Here is a 21,622-nt window from a genome sequence, read left to right as displayed (position 1 = left end):
AAAAAACATAAGTAACTCAGACTATCAGAACAGAGAAGATGCTCAGAGATCCACAATCTGAGCTTCCCAAAGTTAAAATATTATCCACCATCTGCACAGCCAGACGGGAACCCCAATTTGTTTGTGTGCCCACTGTAGCAACTCAAAGTCATAAGAAAGTGAATGCTTTTCCCCGCCCCCACTTTCACATAAAGACAAATGACTCAAGTGGGGATAAAGGGACCACATACAAGAGAAACTCCATTCTCAACACTGTCCTGAACAGCAAGTAATTCTCGGTATGTTATTCTGATTTGGCAAAAATTATTCAGGAAGGAAAATGATTCTAACTCACTGTCATGCTTCAATAGCAGCAGCATAACATGTGTAATACAATGGAAATCCCCTTACTAAGGACAATGATGGCACAGAAAAAAACTAATACAAGGATGCATTGCCTTTTCAGCATAAAAATGACCAGGGTTATAACCCCTCAACAAAATCATATGACTTCTGCAGTGACCCCAGACACCTGGAATGGGGGAACAATTAATATTTAAAATCAACAATATGTTTAGGCACACTAAGAAATCCAGAAAAGGATAAAAATTGTGAAATCCCCCCCCCCCCACATTACAAGATTTTCTCTGTGTTGATTCTCAACAGCTCTCAATATTCCATGCTTCCTTAAACAAGCTCAGTCCAGACCTTTTTTTTTTGGTCTCTCACTCCCCTATATAGTTAATTGTTATGCATACCTGCAGAGTACATAAACCAAGAGTGGCCAAACTTACTTAATGTAAAAGCCACACAGAATAAATGTCTGATGTTTGAGAGCCACACGACATGAACATCAGATGTTTGAGAGATGCATGGAAGGGAGGGAGGAAGGGAAGCAAATAGATAGGGGAGGGAGAGGTTAAAAGAAAGCAACTTTAAATTTAAATGCATTCTCCAAAACGCTGACTGGCTTGGAGAAGTGATTTAAAGAGAGAAATGTCTTCACCAAGCCAGCCAACAGTGCAGTGGGGGCTTATACCATATGTGTGAAAGAACCACACAACAGATGTGAAAGAGCCACATGTGGCTCCCAAGTCACAGTCTGGCCACCCCTGACATTCCTACATGGTATTTGCTCCTTTTCAGACTGGTGTAAGCCACCCACCTTAAACCGTAAATGGTCATAAGAGCCAGCTTGGTGTAGTGGTTAAGAGCAAAGGATTCTAATCTGGAGAACCAGGTTTGATTCTCCACATGAAGTCAGCTGGGTGAACTTGGTCCAGTCATAGTTCTCTCAAAATTCTCTCAGTCCCGCCTACCTCACAGTGTGTCTGTTATGGGGAGAGGAAAGGAAGGTAACAGTAAGCTGCTCCAAGACTCCTTTGGGCACTGAAGGGTAGGATAAAAAACCAACTCTTCTTCATAAGCTGTGGACCTGTGCAGAATCTTGTGGAAGATATAGGATTCTGAAATTTTCCTCACATGGACACATTTCTCCCCCTCCAGGACTTTATAAACTCCCTGGAGACCAGCAAGATTTTTCACAGGTAAGCTCTAGAGAATCAAAGATCCTCTCACCAGGGAGCTTTGATTCTCACACACTTATATTATGGAAATATTGCTGGTACCCTCTGAAACTATGAATTCCCTGAGCAGGCCCTTTCCCCCAGCTTATCTTCCTTTAACTACTCTCAATGTTCTTGTGTCTTCTAAGAGTATGCTGGGTTTTTATCAGGCCAGTTTGGGGCTTCTTTCCATTTCTAGTTAATTTGCAAAGTCATTTTGCTGCATATCTGAGAAGTCTCACATATACACTGAAATATATTGAAAATGTCACCTTTGTGGATGATCTGGTTCTGCTGATGTCATGATTAGCATAGGCTAATCAGTACTATTATGTATAGTTATAATTTATCCAACACCACCACTAGCACTTTACAGAGTAAAATAAAAAATCCTGACAAGCCTTATCATGTACTATGTACAAAGTGGTAGAGAAAGGGCAGAGAAAAGAGGACCAACTGCAATTGCTGTTATGAATAGTTCAGCTTCACTTCTGTTTGCAAAAAGGATTTGGATATAGAAGTGATACAAGTGCATCAGGCAACTGCAGTGAACCTGTCCTAGTTGTGCCATTCAGACAGTACACAGGGCTCACTTTATACTGAGAAAAACATATTCAGCAAACTTTCTGCATAGAGAAGTACAGACAAAAAGGAGAAACATTTTAACCCATATTTCTAACATGTAGTTTTTTGAAAGCTGGGAATTCCTTTACACATGCACTGGCATGCATTGTCATATCGTCCCCATCTGTAACCTGTTACGCTTTATGAGACCTCTGAACTTACCAGTCTCCTGCACCTGTGCTTTTGTAACAAACAAAAAGCACAGTTGTAGGAGACTGGTAATTTGCTGGGAGAAATAGCAAGGAAACAATGTTATGCTACTTCCCCAATTTAAAATAACAGTCCCCTCCCCCCCCAAATGCATTTAATACACACCCACACAAGAACATGTGAAGAACAACCACACTATCTCCCAGTGTAATTTATCTAAAACATTTAATGCTAACTTTCTCCATATAGCAATGTGATGTTTTGCTCTATTGAAGTGATATAGCCTAGAAACCAGAACATGAGCCCAGTGGCACCATAAAGGTAAAAGTAATCCCAAGTGCAAGCACCAGTTGTTTCTGACTTTGGGATGACTTCACAAAATTTCCATGGCAGACTTTTTTGGGGTGGTGGTTTGCCATTGCCTTCCCCAGTCATCTACACTTTACCCCCAGCAAGCTGGGTACTCATTTTACCAACCTTGGAAGGACATAAGGCTGAGTCAACCATGAGGTGGCTACCTGAGCCCAACTTCCACTGGGATCGAACTCAGGTTGTGAGCAGAGCTTAGACTGCAGTACTGCAGCGTTATCACTCTGTGCCACGGGGTTCTTCCCAGTGACACCAAACTGACTTAAAATTTATCTTAGCATCCACAGGTTTATCTACTGTGAACTCAGATGTGGAGGAGATGCAAGGCATGCAAAGGCCTTATCCTGTTCCCTCCAAAAAGCAGCAGATAAAAAAACGTGAGAAGGTAGATCAAGCCCTGCTCACTGCATTACCAGGTTACTCCTCTCATCCTCTCCGCATTACCTATTATTTAGTCCAGAAAAACCACTACCTCGAGTTGATCCTTGCCAGTTCATACATAGGATAACCCTCATTTCTCACCTAATAGGCAAGCGAACAAGGAAACCTCACCCTCTGAGACCCGATTTACAGGTGTTGCTGGCTGAGGGACTTCGCCCGGCGACTCGTTGGAACCTGACTAGCTTGTGTGCACAGCAGCTACAAGCGTCTTTCCGTCCACACGAGACTTTCGGGCGGGTACCAATGTTCCCTCTAAACTGTACAGCCTTGTGAGCAACAATTCTACTTTGTGAGCGACTGGCATTAAAGTTGTGAGCTACTGCACAAATCTGTGTGCTCTGGGGTCATCCTTCCTGAGCTAAGACAAAAATCTGTGAGCTGGAGGCTAAAAATCTGGGAGCTAGCTCACACTAACTCAGCTTAGATGGAACACTGGCGGGTACCAAGTGACCACGCAGAACTCCTCCTGTTTTGCCCAAAGTCACGTTTTGTTAAAAGATCAGGCGTCCCGACGGGTTCTAAAGCGCGTGAAAAGCAGCAAAGGCGAGTTAGGAGAGATACTCTACCGAAAGTCGGGACCGGCTAATGAATTACGGTAATCAACAGCGTACGACTCGCTCCTCCCGCGCTGCCTACGATCCCGGAGAACCCGGCCGCCTGAGGTGAGCGTTCGTTCCCCAGCAATGGCCAAACTCTCCCGGTTGCCAGGCCTGGCTCTTGCCGTAGGCCCTTTCCCAACGAAGATACCGTGACGACTCCGCCACAAGGTGCCGCGCCTCCCTCCGCCACTCACCTCCCAGCCCGCTGCCACGTTCCTTGCGAGCCCTGAGGCAGCCGCAGGCCCCCCGACCATCGGGGCTCCCGAACCACAACGACCACCGCGCCTCAGGCGCCTCTCCACAGCCTGACTGACGGCTCCCCCCTAGAGCTCGAGCGCCTCCCTCGGGCCGCCATTGGCAGGCAGGGCGGTGACGTTCCTCCAGGGGGCGTGGCAGACGGGAGGAGAGGCGCTTCCCGTAACCGGCCTCCGACTGCCAGGATTCCGGGCCCGCGTCGCGTCAAGGGAGCTTCCGGGACAGGGGGGAAGGGCCCCAGGGAAGGGGCGGGGGAAAGATTCCGGTCCAATGCGGCGGACCGCATCGCAGCTACGGCGCCTGCGCGCAGGAGGTGGGGATTTTCTGAAAACCGCTTGGATTCTCCGCTCGCCCCAATCTGGAAACCCACTTTTGTTTCCTCAGGTGTTGGTACATGGGGAACGGGGCCGTACATTCAGCATATGCGGACGGTGGTGGCTACCTGAGCTGCCCTGAGCCCGTTAGGGGAGGGCGGGATATAAATGCAATGCAATAAAATAAATACCGTCTTTGGAAGACAGTCCCATTCGGCAGGCACGCGCGCAAACACACACACGTATACGTTGAGAATGACTGAAGAATATTCACACATTAATGTGTCAATTTTTCAACGCAGTACCTTAATCAAAGTGGTTAGATCTAGGTGGATAGCAGTGTTGGTCTGAAGCAGTAGAACAAAGTAGGAGTCCAGTAACACTTTTAAGACCAACAAAGTTGTATTCAAAATGTAAGTTTTGGTATGCATGCATACGTCACACGAAAGCTTACATTCTGAATAAAACTTTATTGGTCTTAAAGGTGCTACTGGATTCCTACTTTCATCAAATCGGAACCGCAGCGTTGTTACAAGTTTTATCATAATCTGATATTTTTCTAAAAGCAGTGACACTCCTTTACTATTGCATTTTGGTTTTATTGTGTATATTTTTATTTGTTTTCCCCCTTCCCCTTCCCTTTCCCTTCCCTTCCCTTTTCTGTGCATTCCATGCATTCCATAAGCTGAGCTCTTTTGAACTCGTCAGTATGTATTCTGTATGTAGGGACTTTATTTTTGCAGCTTTTTATTTTGATCATATTGGTATCTGCCTCTTGAAGTTCGCCTGTCTGACTGATCCTAGGGTAATGGTATAGATGTGTCGTTATATGTTTTTGTCTATGGCGGAGGAGGGATTTAAAGGGTTAAGAGTTTGTGAATATTTGACTGCACTTGTATATTGTTTTTAAAAGTTTAATTAAAAAAGAATGCAAAAAAATAAAAATAAAACAAGTGTAATTGAATGGTTGGAGGACATAGGTTGTTGCACATAAAGGATTATGAGAGAGTCCAGATGTTCTCGTTTCTAAGTCATCAGTTTTCCCCCCAGTGGGGATCCACTCCTAGGGAACATGCAGCCTGCAATCACTTTCCTGAGAGTAGACCTGCTTAAGATTTCTCCCCCAACTACCATGATTTGCCTGAAGGGACCACCTGTGTTGGGATCCTGCCCCTCTCTAGACCTTGACACACATGCTCCAGATCTCCAAGGAGCCATACAACAGCATTTGCAAATTGCTACATTAAAGAGAAAAGAAAAAAGAGAAGAAATTGTGGTTGGCAGCAGAGGAAATAATAAGAGAGTAATAGGAAGAAGTGGAGAAATGGCAGGAAAACCCCAAAGAAACAACAAAAGGAGAGATATGAGGAAATACATGCATACATAACAAGGATCAGGCTACATATCCCAAGGTATCTTGAACAAATCTGAAAACCTGGGAAATGGATGCCACATGTTCATGTGTTTGTATGGTCTGTTTATTTCATCATCGAAAGTTAAATTTGCAAATGGAAACTCAGTTTCCTGTTCTCCCTTTAAACCCAATAGAAATATTGACCCTGACGCAGCTAAGGAGATAGAGCACATGAATAGACTTGTATGCATTTCAGACAGAGCTTGCGACATTGTGTGTGTGTGTGGGGGGGTGTTGTCTGCAGGTGTTTTAAATATTTTGGATCTTGCAGATTTGGGGGTCTATCCTAGCCAGTTGTGTAAATTGTTTGATCTTCATGGGGACCACACATGGCTTCTCTATAGGTTTATGTGTGTCTGCCCATCTGTCTAGTAGCTGAGTGGAAATGTGAGACGATAATGACCTCTAAGCATTAAAGATTTGTTTTCCATCCTCATAAAATTAAAATCAACTTATATAACTTTTCTATTTACTCACAGTAAGCTCCTTCGTGTCATACTTGTGTTTGTTAGATGGACAATAATTTTCCATGTTGCTGGTGGCAACCTTACCATGATAAGCAGGAATTCAATAGAGGGTACACACTGAATGTTTGGAAAGCACTGCATGTTGAATTTCCACCTGTGATGCATATGCTAAAGGTATGGAAACACTACCAGGAAGTTAAACACTGGTATTACAATGACATTCCTGGACTGAGATCTGACTCAGACTAAATCTGTGCATAGCTGTCATCATAGGCAAAGCCACCAACTATTTACTAGGTCCCATAACTTTGGGTCTGAGTGTGGACAGGTTGCTACTGTTCTCTGATTGTGTACCTAGCAGCTGAATGTGTCTGCTAACTCATCATCTGATCTACCACAGGCTGCAATCCTAAAAACGCTTTTGGACATCTTACTTCTGAGCAGACATACTTAGAATTGTCCTCTTAGTCTTTTCTCATGCAAGAAGTTGGATCTCACAACTTCTTGAGTGTGTGAAATTTAAAATTCAGCTTGTTTTAGTATGGCAAGTGACATAGGGCCACATGTACAAAAGAATATGTTTTCCTGGCATTTTAGCTACGCATATATTTTGAAGCTGATATTTCAGAAACTTTGGCCAGGCATGGTGCCAAATCATATCAAAGAGGCTCATGTATTTTTCGTGTCCACAGTCATACTACAGGCATCTTGGGCATCAATGTTGATGGAGTGTATGAATGCCACTCCAACAAAGGACACGACATTGTATTGTACAACCACTTTGCCATTGTGCTATAAACACATTATGATAAACCACAGACACCACACAGACTCTTGCTTTCAGATATATGACCTGAGCCTCTCAGGGTTTCTTTGACATATTTATTTCGCCAAATACTTGAGGAATTTGTCCATATGTGTTTATTTGCTTGCATTTCTTTCCTGTTCTTATACTTTATATCATTCCAATAACTTTGAATTTCTGCGTCAAATATTTGTCTATAAAGAACAAAAGCACATTTTGTCAGCTTTCTGCTACTTATCAGGGTAATTGTTCAAATTCAACTTTCATATGTTGTTTTGAAGTGAAGAGTCTGAGTGAATAACTGCTAAGAGTCTGTTACATTTTCCTTAACAAAGTGATCATTTCTTGCTAATACAAATCATGGGCATTATCTTGTATGAAATTCAGGCCAAATGTTGATTTTGTTGCAGTTGGAAAAGTAAAATCAATTGGCTTGAGTTGAGAATGGTGTAACTTTGCTTATCCTTTCACTGTTTGTAAATACAGACGTTCAACAATTCTAAGGTCATCCAAAAAGACTCTGGCTACTGTTGATCACTGTTAGTCTGTTGAGGTTGACGTAATACATAACAGATACACAAAAGATTAACACAGAATATTTTCCTTTGATTATTTTTGTGTGTATTTGAAAGTCAGTTAATAAATAAAATACAGCTAAAGTATTATTAGAAGGTGACTTTGAGAACAAGGACCAAAACATGGAAAAGTAAAATCCCATCCATATTACTATAAATAGCAGAATGTGATTTTAAATTTAGACCTTTAATTATGTAATATCCATTTGGTTTCAATCACTTCTTTATTTCACCAGAATGAACATGCATTCTGTTAAGATATCTGCAAAGCTAGAGTCGTTAGCAAGGTTGTCTACTTCAGGGTCTTGATCAGAGAGCTAGATCACTAAGAGCGCAATCCAGAGGTGGGGGGTGGAAAGTCTTTTGGAAGCAGACGAGCCGGTATGTGGGCGGAGGAAGGGTTTGCGCCGACGTATGACCGGTGCCGCCACAGCGGAGGGGAGGTACGTGGGTGGGGGGCCACCCGAGCGCCGCTCTGCCTGAGGGCAGCGGTGCCTGAGGGGTGCACCCGAGTGTGGGCGGACATTAGGCGGAGCACGGCGTTCAGGCGGAGGAGGGGGTGGAGTTGGGGGTGCAGCCAGGCTTAGGCAGCTTCCTGAGCAGTTTGGCCCATGACACGCCCCCCCAAGAGGTGCAACTTTACACCTGCAAAAATGGCGGCATACCCCATAGGCACTCGTTGAAACCAAAAACAAAGGTTGCCTCTGCCACTGCGGAAGCTCGTAAACCCCTTAGGGAGTGGTGTGATTGCTTCGCCAATCTCCTCATGCCTCAGGCTGACGAGCCCCCCTCCCGAGCACCCAATCACGGTCTCCCCCCTCCTAGAAATACTTCTGCTCTGGCCTCACACAACTCAGTTGTTAGGGAGAGGAGTGCGTGGCAGGAAGTTTTTTCGGTGAGCTCCCAGCCATACAAACTTAGAGTGAGGGACAGGCAGGCACATTGGTGATGGGTTTTGCACCTTGCGGTTGCTTTGACAGTATCTTTGACTTGCGAGGGGGAGAGAGAGGTCTCTCCCCTGGGGCTAATTGCTCTTGTTTCCAGGTCTCCGCAGGTTCCGGGCTTCCAGAGGCTCTGCATGCGAGGACTGTTGCCCATGCCTGGGTAAGTTTCACTGCTCCCCCAGCCTCCCCCTCCCCTCACTCTCGACTGCTTGGTGTGCGAGTGTCTCTGGCACTGGAACCAGGCAGTGGGCTCCGGCAGGGGGCATCTGCTGATCTCGCTCCCCTGTGCTGCCACCTGATCCCTTCCCTTGATCTGCCCTCTGCCGCGTTCCCAAGCCCTGGCGGGGCACAGTGTGTGTGTGTGTGGGGCAGCTGCCCCGTTGCGGGAAGGTGGGTCAGAGACTGTCCCTTTAAGAGAGCGCCCGGCTGAAACGCAGCCTGCTCTTTCAGCAGCCACCCCTGCAGGTGCTCTTGATCTCTGTCTCCGTTTTGCAGGTGGGACTCCAACACAGAGGCTTGCACGTGTGCCGCTCCACCGCCCCCCCACTCTCTCAGCTGCTTCTGCCCAATGTGCAGAGTGGAGCCCCGCCCACATGAGACAGCCCAGTGTGCACCAGGGAAACTGTTGCACTCTGTTATGGAAAAATAAAGTCTGAGCTGTGCCCTCTGTTGTCTCTCCTGCTTGGCATATGCTGCACGTTCCCGGGGCAACCCCCCCATCTGTGGCCTCTCCAAGGGAGTGCCTGGGAGGGTGGGCAGACTTGGTTCTTGGGGGCAGGGAATGGGCTATGAGCCACCACGCTGCCCCCTGCATGGCTGGACAGGGGAGGGGGGTGCCGCCCCTCAGCCCGCCCATGCTGACGGCCTACCTGACCGCACAGGGCTGCTGTGCGCTGAGAACTTGGGTTTTTTTTCCTGAAGTGGATGCATGCCCAGCGGCTTGCACTCTGAGTTCTGCGGCCCCCAGGGGAGGTGTTCCTTGCACATAGTGTGGGAGGGAGGGTGGCAGTGAGGCAACACCGGGGGGGGGGCTAGGTACTGGTGTCTTTTGGACTTGGTCTGGCTGCTCCCAGACACACATTCCAGCTTGTGTCTAGGACAGGGAACTTCTGCACTTGGCACTTCCTGCTTGTCCACGCATGCCCCTGGCTGCCAGCCTGCCATTGGCAGAGTCTCTGACAGCAGGAGGGAGTGGGGATTGACGGCCTCTCAGGCGTGGGCTTTCCGCCCCCTCGCCTGGTCACGTGCAACGGGCTGGCCAATCCCGTGGTCCTGCGCGAGCCTGCACCTTCCCCACCCCCACCTTGGCAGCAGGCCAATGGCATGTGCCTGGGCAGAATCACCATGGCGACGGGTTCTCTCTTGCTCCTCGGGTCTCTCTTCCCTCTCCCAGCGTGGCGTTTTGTCTCCCCTTTGGAAGCCAACGAGCGGCGCCGTAGATCCGCCCACGCTCGAGCACCCGCCCGCCACGTATGTCTGGATTGGGCTGTAAGTCACCAAGCTTTTTACATGATTCTGCACAGCAAGATTTTATAGCCCCTGGGCTTATCAAGATAGTGGCCTTATTTAAGTTTTATTTAATACTGTCAAAGTGACTCTTTAGATACTAAAGGATATTTTATAAAGATACAACCAAGCTTTTTATATGACTCTTATCTGTACTGTTATTTAAGCCACTAATACACATTGTGAAAGATGTTTTTAATAATTCCAAGCTATTTATATGCCTTTCCCCATATTTCTAAGGTGACATAATTATTATTACTAATAGTATTAGTACTATGGTCCCTTTTGTAATAGTATTTGCATATTGCCATAGCCTTTATTGTTTAGCATGTGAGGCTAGTTCTTTCAGCTTAAGGTTGATATAGTTGTGCCTAATAGTGGGTACATTACTTCCTTTATTATGCTTCCAATCTCTTATGTGACTCTTTCTGGATAGTAGATGTTTTGTCCACAAGCATATAAAACCTGTTTGGTGTTTTTTAATAGGCTAAATGATAGGCTATTATACTTATTCTTGAAAGTGCTTTTGGTTCAAGACATAAAGTGTTTTGCTGACTGGAGGAGGTTATGGGGAGGGAGGGGGCATGATTGAGGGGATAGTTGGTCTCAATTTTGTTTGGTTTAGTACTTTGTTGAGTTATTTTAGTAGTTTTCTTTAGTCAAAGGCACATTTTAAGTGTTTAATCTTAGCAAGATTAGTTTATAGAGTTCATAATTAGTTCTGCTGTTATAGACATGTCCAACGGATATCATTTTTTTTATTAAACGTCAAAGGTCTTAACAATCATATAAAACAACTCAGAATACTGGTCCATAGTCTAAAATTTAAACCACAAGTAACATTTTTGCAGGAAACTCATATTAAATCTAACGATCTCCCAATATTGAAAGCTTCATGGTTTAGTGCCCAGTTTCATGCGGCAGGCTCCTCAAAATCGAGAGGTACGGCCATTCTAATTGCAAAATCAGTCCAATTTTAACTCCAAAATACTCTTTTTGACCCTCATGGTAGATTTGTTTTTATAAAAGTTCTCCTTGATGTTCAGTTAGTAACTCTGGGTTCAATATATGCCCCTAATATTTTACAGATTCAGTTCCTGAAACATACTCTAAAAAATTTCCAGGACTTCTGAGAAGGAGAGGTAATTTGGGGAGATGATTTAAATTATATTGCAAATAAGATCTTGGATAGATCAGGTTCAAATAAAGTAAAAAAAACTCACTCTCAGTCCTCTCAAACCCTATTGCATTCTTTATTTGAAAAGTATGAACTTTGTGACATTTGGAGGTTGAAAAATCCATTAACTAGAGACTACACATTCTTTTTGCAATGATTTAATTCATACTCTCATATTGACTTCATTTTAACCTCTCAATCTCTGATTGATAAAACCTTGCAGGCAGACATCGAGGTTAGAGCTTGGTCTGATCATTCCCTGTTGATGTGTTTTATTGTACCGTTTATTCAGCAAACTAGAGAAGGACGGTGGGTGATAAATTTGTCAATTTTCTGACACGAAGACATTAGACAGCAAATTGCTAAAAGCATTTCTAATTTTTAAAAAGAAAATTTTCCACAAGACACTACACTTTCAGTATGTTGGGATGCTCGATTACTTCTCACCTTAAAAAAGAAAAAGAAGAAGCAATCAGACATCTAATGACCAGCATTAAATCCTTAGAAGCCCTACATAAAAGAACTGGTAGTAAATTTATTTACAAAAAACTAACAGCTGAAAGAAATCTATTGGAAACTTTAGAAAATGACCGTATTAAAAAAAAGTTGATTTATACTAAACAAAAATAGTGGATTAGATCACAGAAATCTTTAAAATACCTAGCATGGAAAGCCAAAGAACAAAGAAATGCTAGACATATTTATTCCATTAAAGACTCTAAAAATGTGATTCATATGCAATCTCAATCTATTATCCAAAATTTTAGTGAATACTATTCTAAACTTTACTCCTTCTCTTTTCTTGATAAAGGTATAATAAGGAATTATTTGCAAAACTTAAAAGTCATTAAAACAATATCCCAAGATCATAAAGCTTTTATGGAATCAGATGTCTCATTAACAGAATTGTAAACAGTACTCAAAGTGCTCAAGAATCAGACTACCCCAGGTAATGATGGTTTTCCATCTGAATTTTTAAGTTATTTAAAAAAGAGCTCATAGTACCACTAAGAGAGTTATGTAATGATATTCTAAGTACAGGAGAGATGCCTTCAACATGGGCTCAAGCAAATATTATAGTGATTCCCAAACCTAATAAAGACTCTTTATACCCCTCTTCTTACCGTCCAATCTCCTCATTAAACTCAGATAATAAATTTTTTACAAAAATATTAGCGGATAGGCAAAAAACTAATTCTTCCTTCATATAGATCAAACAGGTTTCCTCCCTAACTGTAGTCTAACTGACACTATCCGCAAAACACTTAAAATAATTCAATATGGCAAATCACAAAAATATGACTCATTGATTCTCTCACTTGACGCTGAGAAAGCTTTTGACAGTGTTGAGATTCCATACCTTATGACAGTCTTAGATATGATGGGTTTTGGCCCATGCTTTGAAATGCAATAGAAGCCTTATATAAAAATCCTTCTGCTTCTTTAAAAATTAATGGCCTCTCCTCTTTCCTAATTCAAATCCAAAGAGGGACCAGGCAAGGGTGTCCATTATCCCCTCTGTTATTCATAATGGCACTAGAACCTTTAGCTGAGGCCATCAGACAACACTCAAAGATTTCAGGAATTACAATAGGAGACAAGTGTCATAAAGTAGCCATCTATGCAGATGATTTAACAATCTTTCTAACAACTCCCAGATAATCCTTAAAAGCTTTACAAGACTTATCTTCCTCTTTCTCTTTAATATCTGGAATCAATTTTAACAAAGAGAAATCAGAATTATACGCTATTCAAGTTTCCCAACAAACTATGCAAGTTCTCAAGGATATGGGCTTTAGCAAATTGACATCGACCACTTGGAGGTTATTAGTTTTCATTCCTTCTGATCTTGCTAATCTGTTTCAAGTCAACTGTTACTTTCTTAAACTCAATTCATCAGCAGCTGAAAAAATGGGACAATCTTCGGTTTTCTTGGCCAGACAGATATTTTTTGATAAAAAATTTCATTCTCCCAAAAATTTTGTACCTTTTTAGAGCCTTACCTATACCTATCTCAAACTCCACACTAGGTAAATGGCAGAGTATCCTTACCAAGTTTTTGTGGTCCAATAAACGTACCAGAATAATGCATAGGACTTTGATTCGTCCCGCTGCCTTCGGAGGTTTAGATTAACCAGACCTACGATCATATTACGAAGCTATTATCCTCAAGCTATTTTTATTATTCAAAGCAAGTGCAATGTTGATTGGGAACTGATTGAATTAGTATACCTACGCCATTTCATAAAGTGGATGCTTTATGGAATCCTAAACTTATAGTTCAAATGAAAATTGCTGATAATATCTTTTTGAAAGCTTTCTTTACAATCTGGTGTAGACAGAAAGATAAGTTGGTCACAGACTTGTCTTTATTTCCTTCTTTTCTCAATCAATCATGGTTCCCCTTAGGCCAAGATGACAATTTTGTTAACTCCTGGATGTTAACACAGGACGTTTTTGATTGATTGATCTGCTTGATAAGAACTTATTCTTAGACAAACAAAAATTAGAAAAAAAAATCAGGCTTAAGCATTCACTGGTTTCAATACCTACAAATTAAACATATGTTTCATTAATCACTTATCCAGATAATGAGTACTCGCCCTCTCACTTGTTTTGAACAGTTGCTAAAGACCCTGAAAGATGAGTATAAGGGACTTATATCCAAGTTGTATAAAGTCTTGCTTCAAATGGCTGAAACTAAATCAATGGGATATCAGAAAAGTTGGAATGCAGATTGTCCTAGACAAATTGACTTTTCTGAATGGAGTTTTATTCGGAACTCTTATGGTAATAAAACTAACATTTTAAATATTAAATTTCAGTTTGTCGAAATGCTTATGAGGTGCTACTGGCCTTCCATCAGACTTCACAAATTTGTCCCTACTATTGCACCTACTTGTACAAAAAATTGTGGAGAATTAGCTACTTATATATATGTTTGGTGGAACTGTAAACACATTTATAAATTTTGGCAACAAATTCAAACCCAAATAAGACTGATTACTGGCTACCACTTGCCTTTAAAACCAGATGTTTATCTACTACACAATTGGAAAGATCTCTCGCTTAGGAAATGTACTATTTTAATAAATATCCTAATTGCAGCTGCCAGACTTTTTATAGCAGCTAGCTGGGTAAACTCCTCTCCACCTTCTTTAGAAAATTGGTTTCAGAGATTATGGGAACTGTTTATAATTAACAAAATTGCATGCAACTCATTTGAATTATCTTTAGAACACTATGAAGAGTGTGTTGTATCTGTTTGGTTTCCTTTGATTTCTTATTTAATGGAACATAATATTGTACCTCAGAATTTATTTTACAAGAAACTGATTTATTTTTGATCTTGAACTAATTTTGTTTATTCTGCTATATTGACTGCAAGACCTTGTAGTTTTCATTAACATTAGACTGATCTTGTCTTTGTAAAATGTATGCACATGTAATCACTGTATTGATAAACATTCAATAAAGTTTGTTTATTAAAAGAGAGAGAGAGAGCTAGATCAGAAACTCTCAAATTACAATAATCTAGATCAGATGTTACCTCAGAGTTGGAAACTGGTGCTTGCACAGGTGATTACACCTTTTTTTAGATCAGCTTGCATTAATGAATTAAGAAAAATCACAACAACCGTAATGGCCACCCGTTGATGGTTTCTGGTATATGTGGCTATATGTGTGGCTGTAACCTTACCTGGATGACCCAGGCAAGCCTGATCTGGGCAGATATCAGAAGCTAAGCAGGATTGGCCCTCATTAGTATTTGGATGGGAGACCACCAAGGAATACCAGGATCTCTATACAGAGGCAGGCAACAGCATGCCATCTCTTGCTCTGTGACAACCCTACAGACTGCCTTAAGTCATTCGCAGCTTGAAGGCACTTTACACACACACAACATCTGAAAAGGACTATTCATATTCAGGTAGATCCCAGCTGGCTCCTTTTTCATATAAAGAAAAATGCAATGGAAATCCCTTGCCTTTAGGTCCTCAGACTTTCTGCTGCCCAGGCAGCATTAGTAGCATTAGTGGCAGGAAATCCATGCTGCAAGCTTTATTTTGAAGCTCCATCAGCTGAGGTTTTAGGCTACAATGCTACATCTTACACTAGTGGAACTGAATGAACAGTGGCCTCTTATAGGTTGCCAGTGTAGCCTCTTCTGTCCCATCTGGATGATTCCATGTTAGCTGTTCTGCTCTTCAGATGCACCTGTGCATTTTCCTTGTTCATGCACTCATGCATTTGTTGCTTTCAGGCACATTCCATATTTTGAAGCATACATCAATACTGAGTGCATGGAATTATCAGAATTAAGGATCTGCCTGCATTAATGCAAAGGAGTGTTATGTTCAAGCTAACAAAATGCAGTTTATGCATGATGAATTTTTGAACTGCATCAGTGTTCCTTTTGAATGGCACATTAAAGAAAGCCCAGCTGCTGTCATGCTGAGCAGGCTGCATTTAGGGAGGCCCACTTCTCCAAATGGAAGCCCTGTCACAACTCACCTTGGAGCATCCAATGGATTACTTCTTCATGAGCCCCTCCATTATATGGTGATTCCCAGTAGAAGCAGAATTGCAAGCGAGGCCCTGTTTTTTACCCACCTGAGACTTTCCAGGTAAGCAAATGTCAGGTTTCAGAGGTCATAAAGGTAAAGATAAGGATAGTCCCCTGTGCAAGCACCAGTCATTTCCGACTCTGGGGTGATGTCGCATCATGATGTTTTCATGGCAGACTTTTAAATGGGGTGGTTTGCCATTGCCTTCCCCAGTCATCTACACTCCCCTCCCCCCCAGCAAGCTGGGTACTCATTTTACCGACCTCGGAAGGATGGAAGGCTGAGTCAACCTTGAGCTGGCTACCTGAGCCCAGCTTCCGTTGGGATCGAACCCAGGTTTTAAAACTGAGCAGAGAGCTTGGACTGCAGTACTACAGCTTTACCACTCTGCCACAGGGCTCAGAGGTCATAACTGCATATAATATCTACCTCTATGGGAGCTGGGCTGTTTGTGCTATTGGCAAATCATGCTGTCAGCAGTTGTCTCCAAGCATTAAAGCAGAGAGCAAGGCCTAAAACAAATGTGGGTGAGAATAAGAGGCCCCATGATCCTGAACACAACCTTCTGCATTAGGAGGAAGGAAATCTGCCTCAGTCCCTCTTTCTATTTTCATGTGAAGTATCAAGATAAAGACCGAGCCAGTGATGCTCACACAGCAAAACAGTTTCCTGTGAATCGGCCACTTTGTTCAGAGCCTTGCCTAGTGCGAGCAAGTCAATGGAAGCCAGCTTTTGCATGCCCCATAGCAAATACACACAAAATCCCTGAATACCAGTGCTGGAAGACAAACTTAGATAGTATCTTGTTCACAGTATTCTTTGGTTCTGTCATTTCTATTTCTGTTACCTAGTTCATGGGTTGTGTTTTGCTGTTGGATTGCACTGCTTTACTTGTAGTTTGCCTTGAGGCTCAGCAATCAAGGAGGAGAATATATAAAAGAATGTTCTCTCCCTCCTGCCTAGGGCCTTCAGTCTCCAGGTGTGACCTGGAGATCTCTCGGTTTTAAAACTGATGGCAGAGATCAGCTCCCTTGGAGAAAATGGTTGCTTTGAAGGGTGGACGCTATGGTATTGTACCAGGCTGAGGCCCCTCCCCTCCCCAAACCCCACCCTCTCACAGATCCAGCCCCAAAGCCTCCAGGTATTTTCCAACACAGACCTGGCATGGCGACCCTACTCCTGTCCCAGGACCATTTTGGCTGAAGAGATGGGTGCCAGCAAGCCAGGTGAGAAGCAGCACCTGGTGAACTGCTTTATCACCATCTTACACAATTCTCTGAATGAACAAATAGAAAGAAGTTGGTGGGCTTGTTCAAAAGCTCATCTCTAATTTCTTCTCATGTCCCAGAAGAGCCCAAGTACTGTATGATTCACAGAGACCCTGACATTCTGACTCTGATTTAGAAGTCATCTCCATTTTTAATATTTTTTAAGTTTATATCTGTGAGATCAATGTCTACTTAGCACAACCTGTCAGGACATTTGCTGTGTTCATAAAAAAATGGGTGAGGTTTCAAATTAAAGCATTAGAGCATAATGTTTTTGCAGAAAATAAGACATTTTTGCCACTTTGCCTCCACCAATCACTTAAGGGACGGAAAGTCTTGTAAAAACAGGGTATAGTCTTTGAAACGCTTCTTAACTATTGTCTTTTCAAGCTCTGGCATAAGTATACTGGTTATGGGCTTCGGCTGTTAAGGTGCAAAATTTATTAACATTCCAACTGTTTTAAAAAGGGGACGTGTGCTCTTATTGGGAATGGACACAGCTGAGAAAGGAGTAGGCAGCACCACAGTTAGTCATTGGCAAACAGGGATGTTTACTATGGGTGAGGGAGGGTAATGATTTCCATGAGCTCCTCTCTATTTTCCTGGAATGGCAGGCAGAAGGGACAAAAATCACAAACAGATCTTCACATGTGTCCGCTGATATACCATTTCATCTCACCAGCCAAACTTGGCTATATTTATACAACCATTTCTCAGCAAAGTGGATTATAGAGGTTGGGATTCTTGGCAATAAAGCCATGGTAATGCATCTCTGCTAGAACTAAGAAACATGATCAATAAAGGAAAACCACATGATGGTCTATGCTTTGTTCATTTACCACAAGTCAGAACACCAAGTCTGGCTTTAAGCATTTTGGAACTTGGTGCAATATTTCAACATGCCAACCCTCCCATAGCATCTGGGACTTGTGGGACTGGCTATCCATCCTTATTTATCAAGACTTAACTGCTGCCAAACATGGTTTCAGTTCCAGGATTCCTCACTGGGACATGTCATGTAACATTAGGATATGAAATAGTAACATTAAAATATTAAATATGTGGCTATCACCATACCACTATTAAAACATCACATACACATGGTTATCCTCCAAAGGCTAACCTAAGTGATTTAGTTTTGCATGCCCTGGAGAAATTAAACAAATCCTACAGGGCAGAGGTATCATTCAAGAATACATTAAACAGGATAGGGGCCACAGCTGAGAAGGCCCTTCCTCTGATGACAGCTAATTGAGCCATCTTGGGACTAGGAAGAGGCCTCTAGACAATGACTGAAGGGAGTGCAGGAAGTTGTAATGGTAGAGGTGGTCCCATAGGTATGAGGGTCCCAGAGCACTGAGGGCTTTGAAGGTTAATACCAACACCTTGAATTGGATCCAGAGTCTAACTGGTTGTCAGTTCAGCTGCTTCAGAACTGGAGTAATATAATCATGATGTTCCAGTCAGTAATCTGGTAGCTGGATTTTGGACCACCTGCAGTTTCTGAAGTGTTTCTAAGGGTAGTCCTATGTAGAGTGAATTGCAGTAGTCCAGTCTGGAGGTGACCATTGCATGGATCAATGTGGCAAGGTCTGACAGATAGATAAGGAGCCAGCTGGCAGGCCTGGAGCAAGTAAAAAAAATGCTGACTGTGCTACCATGGACAGACTTTACAGAGTCTGCAGCTGTCAACTGGACACCATCGAGTCTTGGGAGTGACCCTTCAGCTAGCATCTCAGTCTTTCCCAGCCACATGACCACCATCTTCGATGGATTCAACTTCAGCCAGGTTTGCCATTAGTCAAAAGTGTCTTGACAATGCCATTTAACACAGAGATGAACATTGTGCTATACCAGCTGCACACTATGTTACATCTACTATAAAGGCAAAAATGCCTCTAACATGTGCAGAGTGCATAGCCCTTTTTACAAAATAGTTCCACTCTGTCCTCATACATCTTACTTGCTTAGTAAGTTACCATATCAGGCGCAAGTGTAATAAAGACATGAATTTAAATTGTCAGAATGCAAGCTGATTCTGGCATAACCTTACAGTGTAATAAAGAAATGAATTTAAATTGTCAGAATGCAAGCTGATTCTGACATAACCTTACAGTCCATTTTCACTTTCTGCAAACAGAAGCTACAGCTAGAAAGTTACATTCATTGCTCTATTTCCTCTTTGTTTGTAATTGGTCTATTTCCTCTTTGCTTGTAATTGGCTTTGAGAGTTTTTTTAAAAAAAAAACCTCAGAAAACTTCTCAGTTGAAAGGTTAGAACAATTAAAACAAGAAAAGAGTGGACCTTCCATTGTTTTGTGGGAGGTAAAAAGTCAGATAGGTGTAGAATGATTTACTTCAGCCTCTTGCTTCAAATATATATTTGTAGGTTCAAATACTAAATGTTCTTCCTTCCTGTTCCTCAAGTAATGGAAAGTTCAAGACAGCCTTTACAGGGTTAATCTGCCTTTAGATACGGAAAGCTCTGAGACTTGTAGAGTCTTCGTAGTAGTCCTCTTACTTACAAATGTGCAGATTGATTAGATTTTATAGGGGTGTGGAAGAGATCCAGCTGTAATTTATTAGCTCTACATGGTGGTGGTGGAGGGTTTGAGGCTTCTACTCAGGTTGATTTGCTCCACTTTGGATACTATTGAGAAGCCGTGGGGGGGGAGGGGGTCAGTGATATTTACTGAGGCATAACAAAGCCCCTCCTCCCTCTGAGGTGAAAAGGAAAATGTTTTCTCATTATTTAAGCAATTGCGCAGACACTCCCCAGCTTGCTATACTGTGCAGGAAGTTTCACTGCCAGCCATGTCCTGTAGTAAGACTGTGCTCTGAGACAGCTGTAGAAGGGGGACTGGGATGTGCATTTGAGGCTAATCATCCTCAACCCTTACGGAGGCCTGGTCTCATGGTTATCAAAATTTGCATATGATAGGTTTCCCAATCCCCCGGTCCCAGCGGGGGAACCCCCAGTTTTCCAGGCCCCACGCTGCCCCAGCCAGCTGGCCGGTGGGGGAAACCAACAACTCTAGTAATTGGAGGGTTTATGGAGACAGTCTGTTATAGGCATTGATCCCTGGGTTTGTCTTTCAATTGGGTGGTCTACTGTTGTTATTTTTTAGTAGATTGGGAAGGGTGCCCGTTAGCAAGGACTAACCTGTCCTCTGGGTCCTCGATTAACCATCTGATGGCTAAACACCAGGTGCAGCGAAATTTCTCTCTTAGGACACCTGTTCTAGTCTCGTGATTAGATAAGGCACAGTCCTGCCTTCTCTGCTGAGCCTCTGTCCTTTGTCTCTGTGACAGTCAGAAACTTGATTACTGTCTGGGTGGAAGACTAAAAGGAGAAGGAGCTGACTCCAACACCACAAAAAATGTGTGTATGTGTGAGAACAGACACAAAATGGAGGCAAAACTTACACACACAAACAAGCTGGCTTTATTATTTACTTGTTTTACTAAATTCCTGAGTGAATAATTAATGGGAGGGGAGTATTTAGTGATTTCTCAGCTGCTTCCTAACACAGCTTAAATAAACAGTGGGACTGGACTATTGCCTGACCTGGATAGCCCAGGCTAGTTTGATCTTGTCAGAAGCTAAGCAGACTCAGCCCTTGTTAGTTCAGGATTGCTATGCAAAGGCAGGCAGTGGCAAGACATCTCTGTTCATCTCTTGTCTTGAAAACCCTATGGGGTTACCATAAATTGACTATGACTTGACAGCAAAACAACAGGCATGGCTGGTGCATGGGAGTAGGCCAAGTAGGTAGCCACCTAGGGCATCACCTGGCCTAGGGGGTGCCACCAGGCACCCCCTCTCCCCACGCGCAACGTGTGTGCTTCTGGGAACCTGCCTTCCCCAGTGAAGGTCTTGGCCTTGGCACTTCCAGCTAAAGAATCAAGTAGTATTCTCACAATTTTTATTGCTTAATCTCACAATTTTTTTGAAAAATTAAAATTAAAAAAACTGTAAATTAAAAATGTAAATAGTTTCAAGTTTTATCATTTCTCCTACAATTATCTGCTTTTAAATTTCTGTGGAGGGGCGCTAGAGAGCAGCTCGCCTAGGGCACCAAAAACCCTAGCACAACAGCCCTGACAACAGCAACATACTATTAAAAAGGTAAAGGTAGTCCTCTGTGCAAGCACCAGTCGTTTTCGACTCTGGGGTGACGTTGCTTTCACAACATTTTCACGGCAGACTTTTTATGGTGTGGTTTGCCATTGCCTTCCCTAGTCATCTACACTTCCCCCCCAGCAAGCTTGGTACTCATTGTTAGGCCTAACAGATAAAATAGACTTTACAAACACCCGGGCAGTGTGTCTCTGAATGATCCACGCTGCAGAGATAAAACAGAAAAGGGTTGATGTCTTTACGGGCTGCTAGTGGGCTTCCTTGAAGCATTTGTCTGGTGAACAGGATACTGGATAAAACAAACCTTGGTTTGATGTTTCACACAGCCTATACCATGTAGAAAAATGGTTACCCTGTGTTGGAGAGGAAAAGGGGGGGTGATAAAAATAATCCCTGTGATTAGTCCATAAATAATTTTATTTTAAAATAATTTAAAAGGAAAGAGCTTGCACTGAAGTTGC

General features: G+C 42.8%; 1 protein-coding gene across 1 annotated transcript in view; it reads right to left on the bottom strand.

Annotated features, from left to right (window-relative positions):
* IL6ST (interleukin 6 cytokine family signal transducer) overlaps positions 1 to 4,146 on the bottom strand; it is a 43,845-nt gene extending 39,699 nt beyond the window's left edge. Inside the window, exon 1 of the mRNA XM_060235974.1 lies at positions 3,922 to 4,146. The gene's annotated coding sequence lies outside the window, so the exon portion shown is untranslated. The remainder of the gene's footprint in view (positions 1 to 3,921) is intronic.
* Between the last annotated feature and the right edge of the window lie 17,476 nt (positions 4,147 to 21,622).

The sequence above is a fragment of the Heteronotia binoei genome, chromosome 4 (assembly GCF_032191835.1).
Source record: "Heteronotia binoei isolate CCM8104 ecotype False Entrance Well chromosome 4, APGP_CSIRO_Hbin_v1, whole genome shotgun sequence".
Classification (NCBI taxonomy): Eukaryota; Metazoa; Chordata; class Lepidosauria; order Squamata; family Gekkonidae; genus Heteronotia; species Heteronotia binoei.
Note: the sequence above shows the minus strand (reverse complement) of the source record. Positions and strands in the feature narration are given on the sequence as shown.